Source organism: Fundulus heteroclitus, chromosome 16 (assembly GCF_011125445.2).
Source record: "Fundulus heteroclitus isolate FHET01 chromosome 16, MU-UCD_Fhet_4.1, whole genome shotgun sequence".
NCBI lineage: Eukaryota > Metazoa > Chordata > Actinopteri > Cyprinodontiformes > Fundulidae > Fundulus > Fundulus heteroclitus.
Window position 1 is genome coordinate 14778482 of NC_046376.1, and position 10748 is coordinate 14789229.

Genomic DNA, 10748 nt, shown 5'->3' on the forward strand with positions numbered 1-10748 from the left:
CACTGTAGATGAGCCAATGTAGATAAATTAAAAGTATATAAAATCAAAAATGCCACCTCAGATATTAAGTATTAAAGGGACATATCATGCTTTAATGGCTAAATGATTTAAACGATTTTCACATTTAGATCATTCGTTTGTGGTCTATATGAAGTGGAACTCCAATGCTTTGGTCTGAAATCCTCATGATTGTTGAACCACAGTCCCCTTTTTAATCCCTGTTCTGAGGTGTGTCTGAGAGGAACTTGTTTTTGTGCGGTCTCTTTAAATCTAAGGGAGGTACTTCCCACCTTGCCCCCTTCCAGGTCACATAGTGTTCCATTCCAACCCGTTTGACCATTTTTGTAAAATAGTGTTATGAACTGTGTGGGTTAATACAAACAACAACCGAACATTAGTGACGTTTCTCAGTCATCCAGGTCATGATCAATCCAAAAAAGGTTAAAAAAAACAACTGGACTTCTTTTCTATTCAGAATAGAAGTCCAGTTGATACTTTTTAACCTTTTTTTGGACACCTCTACAGACTAACTAACAAATAACAAAGAGTTCAAATCTACCCTAAGTAGACCGGAAGTCAATGTGGTGAAAGTAAAACAGCTGTAATGCGTTCCCATCTGGAAGTGTGAGTTAAAAAGCGAGCTGCTGCATTATGAACAGGTTGGAGGTGACTGATGGATGACTGGTGGACAACCCTGACCTGAGAGTCAGGGATGGAACTCATAAAGGCATGAACGTCCTTCTCCTGGGCACAACGGTTTAGAAAAGGCTTGACCTTAATCAAAAGACATAGACAGCGGGGGCCGCCATTTTAGTGGGTTTCTGCTAAGAACTTCCGGTTTGCACAGTCACTGGATATTTTTCGGTTTGCGGTCTGCATTGTGACCGAAGACAGCAACTCTATATTGTGTTAAATAAAGTCATAAAAGAGTTACATCGTCTCCACCTGGATGAGCTGCCCCTAACCCCATGCAGGAAAAAGCAGAGGGACTAAAATGGAACCTTGTGGCTTCCCACACTAAGAGGAACAGTAAAAAAAAAAAAAAAGGAGCCATTGAGCATGACAAAAAAGATTCTGCCAATCAGGTAAGAGGCGAACCACTTTAAAACTGTGCCACAGCAGAGCAACAGGGTCTTTAGAGGCAACGGACAGAACAACGTCATTAGCCCCTTTTCCATTACAAGCCCCGGATTTTAAGGCCTAGACTTTGGTTTCCCGGGGTAAACCAGACTCGGGGGATTTTGGGATTTTGTGTTTCCATCTGCTAAGGGTTATGACATTATGATGTCTTGTCTGGGAAAACTAGAGTACCACTCCAGTCCTGTGGGTGGTGGCAAAACGACACCATAGGTCAAACAGACAAAGGCAGACTGAGAAGCTCTATCTGTGTCCTCCTGCCACTCATCCAAACAGGATGGACAGCTGCTGCTGATGGTGTTATGCCTCCTTATCCCCTTTTACACCGATTCTACCTTAATCTGCCCGCTTGATTCCGGTGTAAATAAATAATTGGTATAAATAAATTAAAATAAAGCGCAGCATCTGTCTGTCGCAGAAAGACTGATCTGTCTAATCCAAACTGTGCCTCACAAGCTTAAAATTTAGAGCTTTATGAGTAGGATTTTGCCTCATCCATGGGAAGATATAACGCAGACTTTTAATGGTAGCAAATTATTTTTTGTAGGGCTATAGGATATATGCGCTGCTCAGATTCGGCTGCCGCGGAAGAATAGCAGACCCAGCTTGCTCCAATCTGATTTAGGTTAAAAGAGTTCACAGTCCACCCATTTAGGTTTAGATGAAAAGTCAGTCTTAGAGAAATGTGTGTTTTCTGTGCACAACAAAAATGAAAGGTACTAAAATATCAGTCTAATTAGAGCACAGCGGCCAAAAAGTTTTACAATTAATTTAAAATGCTGACAACATCCAGCCAAGATTTTCACATTGGATATCTGGTATATGCAGATATTCCCCACAAACTTTGTAAACGTTTTATACAGTGACTTTTCAGCCATGACAAACAGATCCAGTCTGTGTGGAAAACACAGAAGCCGAAGCCACAAGTTAAGCCTCCTCCGTTTATAGATTCACCTACTAGAGCTTTCCAGGGACAAGTCAGTAAATGTTTTATTATTAAAACAGACAAAAACCAGCAAATTTGGCTAAACTAAAACCCAGGTTATTGAGAAATGCTACATATTATTTCCCATCAAACTTTCACTATCTCACAATCAATCCAACTGCCACATGCAAGTCATAAAGTGGATTATGGTTCAGTGTGTGTCATGATTTGAGTTTTTGTTATAGTTTATGTTGGTCTTTTTAATTAGTTCACTCTACTGTCTTAGTATTAGCTCTGGTTTTTATTATTTGCTTATGTTCTGTTTGGTCTTTATGTTAATTTTGGTTCTGGATTAGTCTAGTTTAATTTCTGTTTTGGTTTAGTAATTCTCTCCATGTAATCAATTCTGTCTTAGGTTTAGGTTATGTATTAGTTTTGGTTAATGGAATAGTTTGAGTTTTAATGTGGTTTGATTTTGTACTTTGTTTTATATTATCAGTTTCTTCTGGCCTGCTCTGATCAGTTATGTCACCAGCCTTTATTCAGTTCACCTGCCAGCATTCTTTTGTCTTGTCACTCCCCTTCACCAGTCACCATCCAATCAGCTTCAGTTTACTTCCAGCCATTTTGTCCCCCCTAATCAGCTCCACCCATTCTGGTAATTAGTCTCACTCTGTTCACCTGCTCACTCCCCTACTTATATCTGCCTCTGTCACCTGCACTCGGCCAGATCATTGTCTTTTGTCTTTTGGTGAGTCTAGTCCAGCATTCCCTGTTCTGTCTGTTCGTTTGCCTGTTGACCTGACCCAATTTGCGTTTTTGACTTCTGTGCCAGCCTGAGCCTGATCCTGATCCTGTTATCCTTGCCTGTTTTTTCCTGCCCTCCTGTGTACCGACTTGGAACTGTTATTTGACCACCGAGCCTGCATATTGCCTTTTGAGCTTTATTAAAGCCTTTTTGTTTGCACTTTTTCTTGTCTGGCTGAATACTGGGTCCATCCGTCTCTCGTTCATGACAGTGTGGGGTCATAATCTATTTAGTTCACAAGAGTTGTCTTGTCTAATGAGCATCAGGACAATGAATGGAAATGTTCAGAAAATAACTTACTATATATATATATATATATATATATATATGACATGTGCGTTTATGATCATTTATCCCTATAATTCCTCAAATATACCTAGTTACCAAGATAATTTAACTAACAGGCTATGCAATGGTTAAATACATGAGTATGAAATGGTTTGTTAATTAATGTAGATTGGAATGCAATGGCAATGCCTGCAGACAAAACAGGAAAGGGTTGAACCAACCAGGAAGTCCTTACTAACTCATATGAAAGAATACTGTAGCTACGAACAATTCAGTGTACCGAATAAATTTAAATGGGCCCTTCCCTATTAACTAGAAACAAGGCCTTCAAGCATGTGGGCCAAAGGGGGTTCACAGCATGTAGGGAAATATTGGACAAGCATCTCTGTTTCTTTATTAGATGTTAAACTTTATGTGATGTAGGTCTTTTGTGTTTAACTTGTGTATTCTATCAAAAAGAAATCTCATAAAGTGTTCCCACGCCCTCAACTATCTAGCTTCAGCAAAATACTACCAGAAGACAACTTCATGTCTCCCAGTTCAGTTCATTCAGTGCTCCTTTGTTCCACCTGTCACTGTGGATTTAGATTTTCTTGTAGGCTTTGGCTGAAATAAGCTTATCTCGGCTGAAGACTCACCGATGAACAAAAGCCCACTAAACCAGTAGAAGGAATGCTCTTATTGTCACAATCAAGATCTCTTTTTTTAAAACTAGCTTTTTTCAAGAGCAACAAATGAAAATTATTTGTTTGCAAAGCACTTTGAACTGAAAATCACAAAAGCTAAAAAAGATTTTAAACTGGCTGGTTTGAAATCTAAAACTGGATGATCTCATTAGCTAAATTGTTTAAAAACTAGGATGTTGTTAAACTATTGCTTGATTTTTAGACCTGTTCAGGGTTGGTTGGAGGTTCTGAAAATGATCCAAAGATTAATATCAAAGGACCTTCAGAAAATGTATTGTGGAGCCCGGTCGCTGTCCTTTGTCCAGGCTGAATAGATCATGACTAACAAGTCTGGGAGTGTATTAGGCACAGAGGATTTAGCAATTTCAATACTTTGAGTTTGTCAATGCTGAATACCATGCTTGTGGTTTGCCTACATTCACAAAAAGGGAAAATGCTTCTTAAAAACGCCGACATTTTTTTATGGTGCTATGGTGGTTTATGCTAAACTATGCAACAAATGATGAATTACCTGACATCTGCCAGCTTTCAAACAAATTCAGACCTTCACACATGATCTTTAGCCACCTGCTTATGGGTCGTACATTCACTGGTCAAATCAAATGAAGTACTTTGTTTTGACGAGGGGAAAGGATGCAACCAAACAGCAGGGCACTGGCATGAAAAAACGTTACCAGACACAATAGAGCGATGCACAAAACAATGGAACGTCGCCGCTGACAGAGGTTTTCATCCCTGTAAAAGCAGTCATCATACCTCCTGATGTGCCACGCCGCTTTCTTCATGGTCCTGACGAGCTGAACCGCAGACAACTCCCACCACTTCTTTACAGATCGGATACAGTCCTTCGTAGTCTGCAGTGAAGACTGACGCCATCTTTAATCACAACAGAGTCCATCTGTCAATGGTTGTTCCCTTTCTATTCTCTCTGTCCCTCTTCCAATCTCTCTGTTCCAGTCCGTTTGTTGTGGGGGGTTCTGATTTTCCGTCCAACATCAAACCGGCATATCGACGGGCTCATGGGCCGCCCAGCAGGGGGGCAGCTTGAACATGCCGGACAGGCTGTTGTCCTTTTCCAAGCTGCAGATTAAGCGACCACCTTTATTTTTCACAGTATTTTATGGGTATCCCCCCCACCTCCGAAAAAGTAAATCAGCTTTCTGGCCTTTGACTTTTAAAAAGATTGATTTTACCAGCTTTTCCTGACGATTTCTTTAGGTGTTTTGACAGATCTGACTTTAATATTTCTTTTTCTTTTTTTTCTTTTTTTACTGAAAACACAAAGTTATAATCCAAAGACAATGTTGAACTTTGTCCATCATAAATGCCAATCATTTGAACTCCTTTTCCAGTTTTCACATCTATGTTATGAAAAAAAAGTTAACTTCAATAAGACTCAAATGGTGGTCTTTAAGCCTGAATAAATACAGAATCCTCTGATAAGTCCATTTAAAACATGTAAAGGGATATTTTCATTTTGCTCCTCTTAATTCTGTTTAGGTCTGGAAGCCTAAATACAAATTAGTATTATTACAGAAACTAGTTTGAACAGAAAAATTCTTTATATCACCAATAAAAGGAGTCAGTTCCTTCACCTTGCTCTCCTGTTGTGTTGCTTCTCCAATCTCGTTTCTGTGGTCCACCATGACTGGATGTCCCCCTGGTTGTTACCCTGCAATGCTCTCTCTTGTTCATAAAACTGCCCAAGACTGTTTCTGAGGGAGGGGCGCCTTTACTTTATATTACAGCTCAAGCTGTGGGACCTTTTTAGAGAGAGTGACGACCAGATGCTTGTGAGCACGATCAAGTTGTAGCTATGGTAACAGAATCAACAAGCATGGGGAGAAGCACCTAATTTGGAAGCATAAATTAAATGGTTGAGCTGAAAATGGAGCAGAGCTGACATTAGGTAAAAAAAAAATCTATATTAGAATACAGAAACTAAATGTACCACAAAGTTGTACATTTCAAAACGTCCATTTGTCTGCCGAAAGACGTTGTGAAAACAACGCTGATTAATTAATGCAAAAAAAGGGAGATATGGGCAACAGAAAAAAAAAATTGGAAAGAGGGGGAGAAATGATATTCCCTTTGTATTGCAGCTTCATCAGCTGCTCACATTTCAACTTAGATTTCACACTTGGACATTGAGTTGTGACCGGGGTCAGATCCAGAATACCGCCTGCTCACAATGACCAGTGTTCCCTACAAGCTGCACCAGCAGAGAGCTGTGGTGCGAGGATACGGTCATGCCTGCTAGAACTGTGCTAGTTTTAAGCATGGCTTTATTTCTAACTCGCGTATTCTAACAAACACACCAAAAATGCCCGAAATCATAACTCTGAGGAGAAAACAACTTATTTCAGGATGTGCTCTCACACCAGAATTCTTAGCAAACAACACATCAGTATATCCACTTAGTCATATAGTTTGGTGATATTATTTTTTGCTTTATGCTAATGGGCACAGATTACACGTTTGTCTAACCCAAAACAATTTAAAGAGTAATGCAGTGGGAACTGTGTTTCCTTTATGTTTCCTGTTCTATTCAGAGGAAGTATCTTGCGGAAGTATTAATCCTCCTTGAACTTTTTCACATTTTCTCATGTAACAGGTAAAATCAAGTCTATTTTAGCATTTTTTATATATTTTTTTTGTACTCTGAAAGTAGTGCATGACTGAGAAATAGACAGAAAATGACACATGGTTTTCTAACGTTTTTACAAATCCAAATTCCAAACAATTTAAAGAATTATGGCATGACAGCACAGCTACCAACCAACATATGATCACTCATCATAACAGATAAGTTACATAAGGAGCACGCTAATCAGAGAAACTGTAAAAATGCCCGGGTTAACGCTGGATGAGCTGCAGAGATTAGACGCTCAGGTGGAAGAGTCGTTTAAATGGAGTGAACGTTTACTTCACCAATCTTGCCTTTATGCAAGGGTGGCAGGAAAAAAAACTATTGCTAAAAGCAAGAAACCCAAAATAAAGTCTGCTCTGCAGTTTGTCGCTAGGCTAGTCGTTAGGGGTAGAGGTGGCAACCAAGTGCACAGGAACAACCCCCCAATAAAATTAGATTGAGCGAAGACAACAGGATGGAATTGCACAATGTAATGTTTTTTTTTTTATAGCTAAAATTATAATTTTGTATAGCATGCTTTCATACGAAACATAATCCTTTAACATTCTGAAACCTTTTTAACTTCAATCAATGTTCCATTCCAATCAAATAAGTTCAGTGCCATGCATCAATCTACTGCTGTTCATCAGCAGCAGCGTCACTTCTTGATTTAGAGAGTTTCATTTGGTCAATCTGACAGACAGGTGCTCCTTAGCAGTGACGTGCGGTAGGGTTCATAGCTGGTGAGGCACTGACGTCATCAGAGTCAGATTTACAAATGTATACTCTACTGAGTAGACTCATTGCAAAGTGCTGAAGGACACTGATTGGGCTAAATAAATTCACCAAGAGACATGGAAAGAATATTGATTCTTTGATGAAAAAAAATGATTGGTAACAGTTTAATATTATGATGGATTTCTGCATTTGTAACACATTCTAAAAATATAACACACATTACGCACATTTCATTACAAAAACAAAACATGAATAATTATCACTGTCTTACCTCTTCTAATAAATGAAGTCCATGTGGCGCTCTTTCTGCACAGAATTATCGGTTATTTTCCGGTAAAAGTTCTCTTTTATCTTCTTCAGTTTTAAAACTGCCTCAGTCTCACTGCCAGGGAGGAAAGCCTTCCTTGATCAGTTCTGTTCCAGCTGTATGTTTAGAGTATTTTTAGTGCTTTACTTGTTTAGCAAAACTCGCTAATAATAAATCCATAACTTGTTGTCGTTCTACAGTTTTGGGATCACAAGCGGTGCACCTTGAGCGCCCCCTGCCTAGAGGCCAAGGAACTGCCGGCCTCACCTACAACCCGTTCTTTGCCGGTTATCATAATAGATATCCATAATAAAGGCCTTTATTATGGATATCTATGGTTATCATCGCCCAGCAGCGCACGAAAACATGTTATCTGCACACAGTTAGATGACCAAAACACAATTCGTAATCCACATATATCAAATTGTGGAAAATCAGTTCATAACTGTTTGAACAATTGAATTTATGAGACAGGAAGATGCATTCACAGAATGCAAGCCAGCGCAGTCAACATGGGATTGCGCAATCCCAGGGGAGGCCAAGCTCGCTGCGGCCTCACCTACGGTGGCCACCGTACTCACCGGCTTCGCTATCAAGCGCCACCAAGGATTTACATGAAAAATAGTGAAAAGTCTGCGATTTTAAAGAGAATGTGATAAAAAATGAGGAAATTAGATAAAAACAAGTTGATTCAGCTGACAAAGCTGCTTAGCTATAAACCTTCGTTTTATAGCTAACCTTTAACTGATCACGCCATTATTTGCTTCCTTCACTGGCTGGTCCATACATTTATATCTAACAAGCTTCACAACTGCCATAGGTTGCCTGTAAAATTGTTATTATTAACAGAAGGAACCCAGGTTATTCAAAGGGCAGCAATCTCTTTACATGCTCTAATTTTTACTCTTCATTAAGTACATAGATATACCTCAAATATGAAAAATATTCTCTTGATGTCCAGCAAACATTCCTCTTGTAAACATGATTATTTGTAATCAGCAGCTGTAGGTTTCTGCCAAGTAAGGAGCTGCAATTACAAAATGATCAGCAAAAAAGAGAAAAAAAACCTGCTAAAATATTGCAGACACTGTAGTGGAAAAGAAAATCTATGTACTAAAACAAATATTCTCACAGATCCAGGAGTACAAATTCCCATGCAGCACAACTCGGGAAGGAGGGTTTAACAACAACAAACTGATGAATAATTTAACAGACTGCTGTAGAAATACTTATTTCTCTCTGAGGGAGTGAGCTGCTTAATGTTTCTTGCATGAGGAATATCGTCCCAGATGCATGAGATTTCTTAGGTCACAGAAAACCACCATCGCAAAAGGAATCAAAATGTAATATAAAACGTTTTTTTAGTCAACCAAGGATGCTCCTTTTTGTGGTCATCTCCAGTCTGGGCATGGTTGTATTTTGCACAAAGAAAACATTTTGTGGGACAGAACATATTGTAGCTCAACGATTAACTTCAAGAGAAGCTCAAAATTGTTGAGATCTTTTTAATCAGTATATGAGTAATTAAAATGACTGAGCGTGGCTTTGGGTTTTTGGTGCTACCATAATAATTTACTAAGCCTTTGTATACACCTGCTCAAGTGTGATCAGCCAGAACTGACAAAGACTCCTGGATAGGTGTTGAAAAGTTTTCAGAAAAAAAAAAAAATGAGCGAAAATCTGGTTACCTCCAGTTTAGGCGTGTTTGCTATTAGCAGGTCAAGGTAAAAACTCCAATTGTCTGCAGACTAAACACTACTTATTGATTTTTCAATATAGCAATATCTGCCTCTGGAGTCTCTGAAAACACACGCCATGACATACATTGCCATACATTTTTTATTTCTGTTTTCCCATCACTGTACAGAATCAAAACTGAAATCTAAAGAGTAGGATACCCCTACTGCATGGTTCCACAGTTAGACACTCGACAAAAACTTAGTTTTTTTTTTTCTTCTGTTCTTTGTTGTTGTTGTTGTTGTTGTTTGTGTGTGTGTGTGTGTGGGGGGGGGGGGGGGTGTTACAATCTTTTGTTCAAACCTTGTGTTATTGACAAAACACAAGTTCACTCCTAAAATCTATTTGGAAAACACATGTAACAAACAAATCGAAATAGCCAACATCAGAAATGCTCACAGCAGAGCTAGTATTACAAATAAGGCTTTCTTTCAGTCTTAATCCCAACAGAAAGAAAAATCACACTCACCTTACACGTTGGGTGAGTTCGCACTCCAACGTCTGCGACGGAAGACAGCAGCGCCCTCTTCTGGCCAAATCACAACAATACATTCATACTAGCGCCTTTTGTTGGTAGGTTTTTTTCCCACCCAACGTACATGTTGATGTTGCTGCTGGAGACCCGGCCGCCATATTTGGACTGTAATTGTCGCACTGTCTGCACGTCATGGTTTTATTAGTATAGGTTCAAAAGCAGAAATAGAATCTCTAATTATTCAAAAACACGCCGAACACAATAGACGTCGTGTGTCTGACTAGGTTCAAATACGTAGATGGACGCCGGTGCGGCGCAGGCGCGGTGGCCAAGTGGTAAGGCGTCGGTCTCGTAAACCGAAGATCGCGGGTTCGAACCCCGTCCGTGCCTTTTGTAAACCTAGTTACGTAGATGTAACAAAGAACCTGATTGGGAACAATGTCAATTGTTGAAATTCTGAAACTATGTAATGCTTGCAATATAACGTTGAAACATTGTAAAAGTAATCTTACACCATATTGGATTTGGTATAATAAACATTATTACATATTCACCAATGATAATTGTTTTAATTGTGCATCTTTAATTGGCCCTGACTGAGCAGTCTAGTGCCGTTTCCTGGGTAATGCAGCATGCTGCAGTCTCATTGATGCACACCTGATGCAGTGCTATCATATTTATTTAATTAAGGAAACTATTTTTTTTATGTTGTGATCATAGCAACTACTTTGACAAGGGTTTCAGTGCTTTGCAGAAAACACAATATCATCCACAACACATCACAGATTGTACATCCTTTGATTGAGATCTGTGACATGAAATCCTGTATAAAACATGAATCAGCCATCTGTCTGTTAGAATACACACAGCATACTTTGAGTCTTTTTAGATCATTATTAGACGTTGTCTAACTGAGTTCTTCCTTCAAAACCTATGCACAATACTATCTATGTACATCTTAATTCAACATGTAGATCGTATTGTGCAATAAAGATAGCAAGTATGTTTGCTTCTTCTT

At 39.1% G+C, this 10748-nt stretch overlaps 1 protein-coding gene and 1 non-coding gene across 2 annotated transcripts in view; one reads left to right on the forward strand and one right to left on the reverse strand.

Annotated features, from left to right (window-relative positions):
* The window catches only part of axin1 (axin 1), a 58213-nt gene extending 53283 nt beyond the window's left edge, over positions 1 to 4930 (reverse strand). The window contains exon 1 of the mRNA XM_012857995.3: positions 4601 to 4930. The gene's annotated coding sequence lies outside the window, so the exon portion shown is untranslated. The remainder of the gene's footprint in view (positions 1 to 4600) is intronic.
* A 5118-nt stretch (positions 4931 to 10048) lies between these two features.
* On the forward strand, positions 10049 to 10120 carry trnat-cgu. The gene has a single exon. It is a non-coding gene; the product is annotated as a tRNA-Thr (tRNA).
* Positions 10121 to 10748: the final 628 nt, after the last annotated feature.